Source organism: Coturnix japonica, chromosome 6, assembly GCF_001577835.2.
Source record: "Coturnix japonica isolate 7356 chromosome 6, Coturnix japonica 2.1, whole genome shotgun sequence".
NCBI classification, from domain to species: Eukaryota; Metazoa; Chordata; class Aves; order Galliformes; family Phasianidae; genus Coturnix; species Coturnix japonica.
The window spans coordinates 3,340,329-3,347,661 of record NC_029521.1 but is presented as its reverse complement, the minus strand read 5'-3'; the positions used below and the strand labels follow the sequence as shown (position 1 = coordinate 3,347,661).

Genomic DNA, 7,333 nt, shown 5'->3' with positions numbered 1-7,333 from the left:
TTTTTTTTTTTTTTTTTTTTTTTTTTTTTTTTTTTTTTTTTTTTTTTTTTTTTTTTCCCCTGCGTATACACAAAGAACACACTGAACTTAATCTACGACTGTCAGGAAGGAGGTTACATTGCTGTGGATCTTATGTCCTTTTTAAATCCCTGTTTTCTGGTGTTGTTACTGCAGGAACTGATTCAAGAGCTTTTACACTGGCACAATCACTGTTTACTTTATGATATTGTACTACTTTTTAATACATGCTCTTGGCTCAGGTACTGAATATTTTCCTTTTACTGTTGCATTTTAAAGCACAAGAGTGGTTTTTTATGGTCTTCTCCATGCTAAATAATGTAATTTTAAACAGTTATTTGCTTACTCTGTAATTTTTAGTTTTATGAAATGAATGGGTCTATTGTTTTTTTTCTTTGAATATTCACAATAAACAGATTTCATGCTTCTTCTTAGCTTTTGTAGTACTTTGCTCGCTAGAGGGATGCCTTTGTATCTCTTCATGGATCATAGAAATTGCCTGCCACAAGTCCTTGCTGAAATGATCTAGGACTCTCAAATTAATATGGAAGGCATCTACTGAATTTTTTTAGGTGAGCTGTGTAATGTATGTAGTAATTTGGAATAAAGAAATACAAATTCACCTCCTACTAGATATTTGTCAAAATTGATCTTTCATTTTTTTCTCTGTATTTTCTTCACACTTGAGGTCTGTCAGCATTTGTGACAGAAAGTTTGTTTCTTGTTCTTGTATTCAAAATTTGAATGAGTCCATCTTTGAAGACAGCTTTTTAAGCTGGATTTGAGGGGTAGTTAAAAGACAAGACCAAGTGGGAAGCACGTTAAACCATGGGGGGGGGGGGGAGCTAATATAAAACAATAATATTGCCTATATATATATATATATATATATATATATATATATAAAAGTAATCTAAGGGATGAGAATTCTGTTTTTTTATAGAAGTCCCTTTCAAACTTGTATTTTGATTTTTGTTTACCCTGCTATAATTTCAGTGAACATTCAGAACAAACAAACTCATGCAGGCTCATCTAAAACCATCCGGATGCAGTAGGATCTGTTTGAAATTCTAGCTCGCTTTTCTCATGTTATCTTTCAAAACTGATTGCCTTTACTGATGAAGTTCTGAGTAGGTTGGTTATTTATATCCAACTACATGTTTTTATCTTTACAATCATGTAGGCAGGAAAAGCTATAACAATTTCCTCTCCTCAAATCGCATCTTTTCATGTTCAGTTAAAAACTATTTTATTCCAAATGGCATGTGTGCCAAGCTCACTTACTCAGCTCCAGGAAAGGAAAAGATTGGCAAGTGCTAAGCAAATTCTTATGTAATTAAATTATTCTCTCTCAAAGTACAGTTTAGACTTGCTCATATAATTGGACAACTATAGTCCTTTACGTTATTCTGCTTATTTCTTGTGTTTCCTTGTGTTTGCTTATTTGTTGTTAATACTGCTCGAGGTGTCGTGTGTCCATATGGACTTTGGCATGTGAATTATTCATACGATGATAACCAACTAATATTTATGTTTGTGTGAGTTATGATCTAATTGCAAAGGAAATATTAGCATTGTCTTGTCTGTGTTTTTGATCTTCCTTCCTAATTTTGACTGTAGAAATAGTTCACACACTTCCCTTCTTAGATGTCTTCATTTGTGTAAACAGGATAAGTCTCTTTCCTATTCATTGATTATCTGCAAATACTCATCATTGTTCAGCAAATCAATTTTTCATGAAATAGAATGCTTTTCATAATGGTAGTGAAAGCACTTTAGGCATCAATGATCCCATAAATATTTATTTATGCCTGCATTTGTGTTGCTTTTGCTCTGGGTGTAAAATCTCTGCTGCTGAAGTGAATTCAAACTGAGGAAAAAGTGGATGAAAAGAGAGAAAGCATCAGGTAAATGCATAGTTTCTGTTGCAAGGGGGTAGATGAGCATTTCTGAGTTGTGTTTGTACCTATCGTCCCTCTAATCTCAGTCAATCTCTTGGCTTAAATAAATGCTTATGAGTGTATTAAAGATGTATCGATAATTGAGGGCAAATTGTTTCTGTATTGACATTACACATGGTAGCAGGATGATCTCAAAAGCAATATCTCCTGTTCTATGATGTTGGCCCACAGTGCCAGAGATGGATGTTGGTGGTGGTATGGCAGCAGAGGTGGAACCTTCCCACCAACATCCTGATTTGTTTTATTACTACATGGCAGATGGCAGCAGAGGGGCAATTTGACAAAACAGCCTCTGACGTGGAAGTGTATATGAAGCAAAGGTGTGGAATTAAATTCCTCTGTGTGGAAATAACGGCACCCACTGGCATTTGTCAATTCCTGCTGAAAATTTATGAGGACCAAACAATACAAGATGAGAGCACAGTGAGGTGTTTCAGCAGGGAAAACACTGATGTGAGAAAGAAGCTACATTATGGATGACTGTGCAGATTTGTATGACTGTGGCATGCAGGCTTTTGCTCATCACTTGTGAAAACTCATGGCTAAGGTTAATGACAGTGCTGAAAAATCTGTTTTGTAGCTCTGAGTTTGCTCTTCCAAATAATGTTATCGTGCTCCTTGTATTTGCCATAGTTTCCATGGGAATAAATAGGAGACGTTAGTCTTGGAGTTACCTTAAATGCATTAGGTCACTGCTAGATCACATGGACATGCTCACAGTCAATGGACATGATGTGACTTTAATAGTATAATCGGAAAATAATTTTAGACTAGTACATTGTCTTGCCTTCTTGGCAATTTTAATCAGCTTTTCTAGCTTGGATTCATTCTTATTATGGCATTATCTTAACAAATATTTACGTATTTCTTCTCCCGAGTTTCAATCAAGGATGTGCGTAGGATAATGCTGAGAGAAGAGTGGGAAGCTGAGATATCATTGCATAATATTTCAGAATAGTATTTTCTTGCTAATGAATGTGCTGCAGTCTTTAAGGCAGCCCTGGAATTTCTTGGCTGTGCCCACTAAACTCATAATAGAATCTGCAGTTGCTGTGTGATCTTAGTGTACTCTAATTAATGGGTTGTTTTTATTTTTTTTTTTATTTCCTTCTCTGGAGGGTTGGTGGCAATAAAAAATGTCATGATTACAACAGAATCTTTAAGACTTGCCTGTCATCTACAAATCACAGAATCACAGAATGACCCAGGTTGGAAGGGACCTCAAGGATCATGTAGTTCCAACCCCCCTGCCTAGCAGGGCCACCAAAATTTGTCATGATATGTTCTGTATATAAAAAGAAAGCTGGTAATCAGGAACAGATCAGTTGATGATTAATAACTTCTTCTATGATTTGGAATGTCTATCTTTCAAAATCCTATTCTCTCCTTAAAAACTTAAAATGCTTGTTTTTAAGTATTGCAACGCTAGAATGTTTGAAGTGGACATGTAGGTTTGTGTAATATGATGGGGTGCATGCAGTACATGTATAAGGGACTAAAAATCAAGTCAGCTGCTAGGATTTCCCTGTTTTCAAGAGGCGTCACACATTTGATCCTCTCCTAGTGAAAACATTCTTGCTCTTCTGCAGTTTGCTGTGGACAACAGGTAGTATGTATTCTCTGATATGTGTTATTTGAAATGGCAGGTGGAACATGGGTGTGTTTCAGAGGGGTAGCTCACTTCTATTCAAGTACACTGGTATGTGTTGGGGCTCTCAGAGTTAAAATGCTGATAATAAGTAATTTTTTTTAATGTGTATTTTATAAAGTCGTGCATAGAACACTGATTTTGCTACTCTGGGCCAAATTTTCAGCTGGCATAAATAAATGTAATTCTCTCAGTGTTATTTATGAAAGTTTAAAGTATATGTAGCAGTGCTGCTTTGCAGCAACAGAACATGTTAATTTTTTATTTCTTTTTTAAAGGACTGGCAAGGATCAGAAAGAAAAAAAATACCTTTCATATCACCAGTGATTTCCTTTTCCAGAGACCATTTAATATCTTAACTAGCACAAAGAAGAGCACTGGTGATTCTCAGACTCTTACCAGAGCCTTGGAAAAACAAAGTTTTTCTTGACTTCAGCTCAAGCGGTTTTAAGTGTCCATGTAAGGGTTTCACAGATGTTAATTTATCTAAGCCACTCAAGGAGTGAGCAATGCCATTCTTTTTCTACTTGTCTTGAGAGCAGCATACTATTTTTGAAGGGGTCGAAGGAGACTTTCAGTGTTGTGATCACCACCCAATGTAGAATTGAACCATAGAACAGTAAAATAATAGGAAGATAGAGAGAGAAGGGTAAGGGAAAGAAACTGAGCTGTTTGAGATTCCGGAGAGAAAAAGGAAGGCAAGTATCTGGCTAATAGCTCATTACACTATCTTTAGTAGAAAAGAGAAAAGAACAAAAAAGAACTTGGCTGTGAGCTATGTAGGTTTTCTCACCTACTCAATGATTTTAAGTGCCCAGAACAAATACACACTTTGGCAAGGAATACAGCATCATGTGGAAGCCTGCCATGTTTAGCTTTACTGGTGGAAGCTGAGAGCGGGGGAACAGATTGTTTGGTATTAAACGAATCGATACTAAAAGAATTTGATATTGTATACCTGATAGTCATCGTCATTCAAAGCCTATAAGAGTCCTGAGAATACTGTGGTATAATGTGACACACAATGCAAACCAGTTTTTGTTTTGGTTTTATAAACAAGTTTTTGTAGCTGCGAAATTGGCTAGGCCAACTCGTTCCTCATCAGAGCTGCATAACCATCCATGCGCAGCTTAGGCTTAGACAGGGGTAGTTGTAACATCACCCAGCTCCTATCCCCAAAGTTAGCAGTGTGTTTTTAACCTAGAATTACTATATAAATATTGGCTATTGGAACTAATATACCATTTGTTGCTGAAGGAATGACTTGTTCTTTCCTTCACCACTGAATGCTGTGAACTTGTTAGAGTATATATCTCATCTACATTTGTTTCTAGAAAAGATCTTTCAGGGAAGTGGGCACTGTAATAGCAGTAAAAATCTTTTGTGTATAGGTCAGTTTAAAGACTGGATTTTTGCCTTAACAAAGAGTTGGATACCTTGGCACATGGCACCTGGTATATGGCTCTATGTAATATACTTTTTAATATGGATTCATACTTACGCTGTCTTTTCCTTTGTGCAGAGTTTGAGAGGTACTTTTAACAGTTCATCTTGAATTTCTCCCAGTAAATCTGTTTTTAGTATTGCAAAGTGTAGTAATTGACACTGATGACGGAGCATTTGCATGCTGTTTCTAAAAAAGTGCGTATGTTTGCATGTTTACTGCTTATTTTGTGTGGCAGGTGTAAAGATGATGTAATATTCTCCAGAAAAATATATATACATTTGTACCTTATTCAGCAGAGCACGTATGGATACGTTTATTCTCAGTACTCACGGTATTTCATTAGGGATCTCTGAGCCCTTGTCAGCATTGCAGTAATAAATCTGTATAAGAAACTAATTGCCTGAAGGTAGACAGAAATGGAATGAGGAAGAACTTTTCTATCTTTCTTAATAGTGCACAGTGCTTGCTTTGAGGATCTGAATCTCCTCAGTCCCTTCCCACACCTCCCAGAGTAATCATTTTCTGTATGGGCTTATATTTACAGCATCCCACAGTTTGGTCTTTCAGGTAGGCTCTAACTGTCAGTTCCTGGGATATGCTTATTAATACACTAAGAAACAGTGTGGTTTTCAGCACTTGAACTCCATGGAATATTCACTGGGATGTGTGCAGGGTTATATAATGACAACCAGTTCCTTTAAATACAGTATGTATTGTAATATTCATGTATTTAGCTTCACAGAGAGTAACTTAGGAAGATGTACATATATTATTTATTGACATTTATGCCCTGTTTGCATCCAGGATGGCCTAACTCAACATCTGTTCTTGATTAAAGTGAGCATCTGATATTTTACAGATAATTATAAGACATGAGCTTATTGTCCTCTAGGCCTATAAGGCAAATTGGAACCAAACTCTCTATGTGGATAGTTAAGACATATTTCTGATCACACCTTTTGCTTTGTACTTCAAGGTTTATCAGTTGTACTCTATTTGCAAGCAAAAGTACCAGCAGCATGAGTGCTATATCGTAGAATCGGAAAGGAAAAAAGTGGTGAGGATGTTTCCAGCACAGAAGAATAAAATGGGAAAGTTGAAAGCTCTGCTGTTGTTAAACTTTCTTCTTTGCTTACTCTGAAAACCTGAATTTGTAATCCTTCTTTTGTCCTGATAAATAGGTTTGTCTTCAGAAAAGGAATGAATTCAGGGAGGGGGAATGTAAAAAACCAAGTAGCTGGTGATCAGGATATTGGGAGTTTTTTCTCTGACATGTTTTCTAGCAAGTTGTAAAAGTGACTCAGGAAAACAAAAGCAGCATAAAACTACAGGATGACAGCTATGTACTGCAAGAGGCCTCACAAAGTTTTGTCTTCTCTGGTTTCAGAGCAAGGTGTGTAACTCATTATTGTTCATTATGAGCCATAAGCACTTGCTCAACTATGATTAACATATCCAGTGTCCGCTTCTTTGTGTATGTACTCTGTTTAGTTCATTGCCATGGATATTTTAATTAAAGGAGATTATTACTCTGGACTTAAGCCTAAAAGAAGACTGCAATCTTTGTTTCTTGTGCTCCTCTGTGACAGTATTTCATAGAAAGGCAAGCCTGTGAGCAGATAACCTAATGAATTCATCTCTGTTAACAGTTCTGACAGCCGCAGGATTTGATTGTATACAATCCTAGAATCACAGAATGAAAAGGATCTCAAAGATCATCTAGCTTCAACCCCCATGTTGTGAGTAGGGTTGCCAGCCACCAGACCAAGCTTCCCAGAGCCAGTTAATTTTTGCTCCAGTTCATCTCTATGCATCTGAAGGAAGTTTTTGTGTAAAGAAAACCACAGCAAAATGCTCTTTCTTCAGGCACTGGCACAGTTTTCAATCTTGAAGACTTGTTAAAACGCTTGAAAGTCAGAAGAAGCATAGCAATACTATCACAAATATCAGCAAGGTATTTCAAGTTCAAATTGCATCGCCGAATTGCACTGGTTCTAATAATAATCTCTTGTACACAAACCACGTGTCTGATGTACAAGTTGTGTTTATGCACTTCCTCTGAAAGTGTGGTGGGGTGGGAATAAGTGATTCTTAACCGAATAGTTTAAAAACCTATCTAATGCAACACCATCGCACCTTCTGTAGGTAACGCTTAAAAGCAGACAGCAGTTAAATAGTCTCCATAGCTGTAACTCCTCCTACAAACATTTGCATATTGAGATGCTAAGCAATTTTAGTTTTACTTATTCTCTGTGTTTG

General features: G+C 36.6%; 1 protein-coding gene across 1 annotated transcript in view; it reads left to right on the top strand.

Annotated features, from left to right (window-relative positions):
• SH2D4B (SH2 domain containing 4B) overlaps positions 1–7,333 on the top strand; it is a 49,476-nt gene that overhangs the window by 38,734 nt on the left and 3,409 nt on the right. The window lies entirely within an intron of this gene.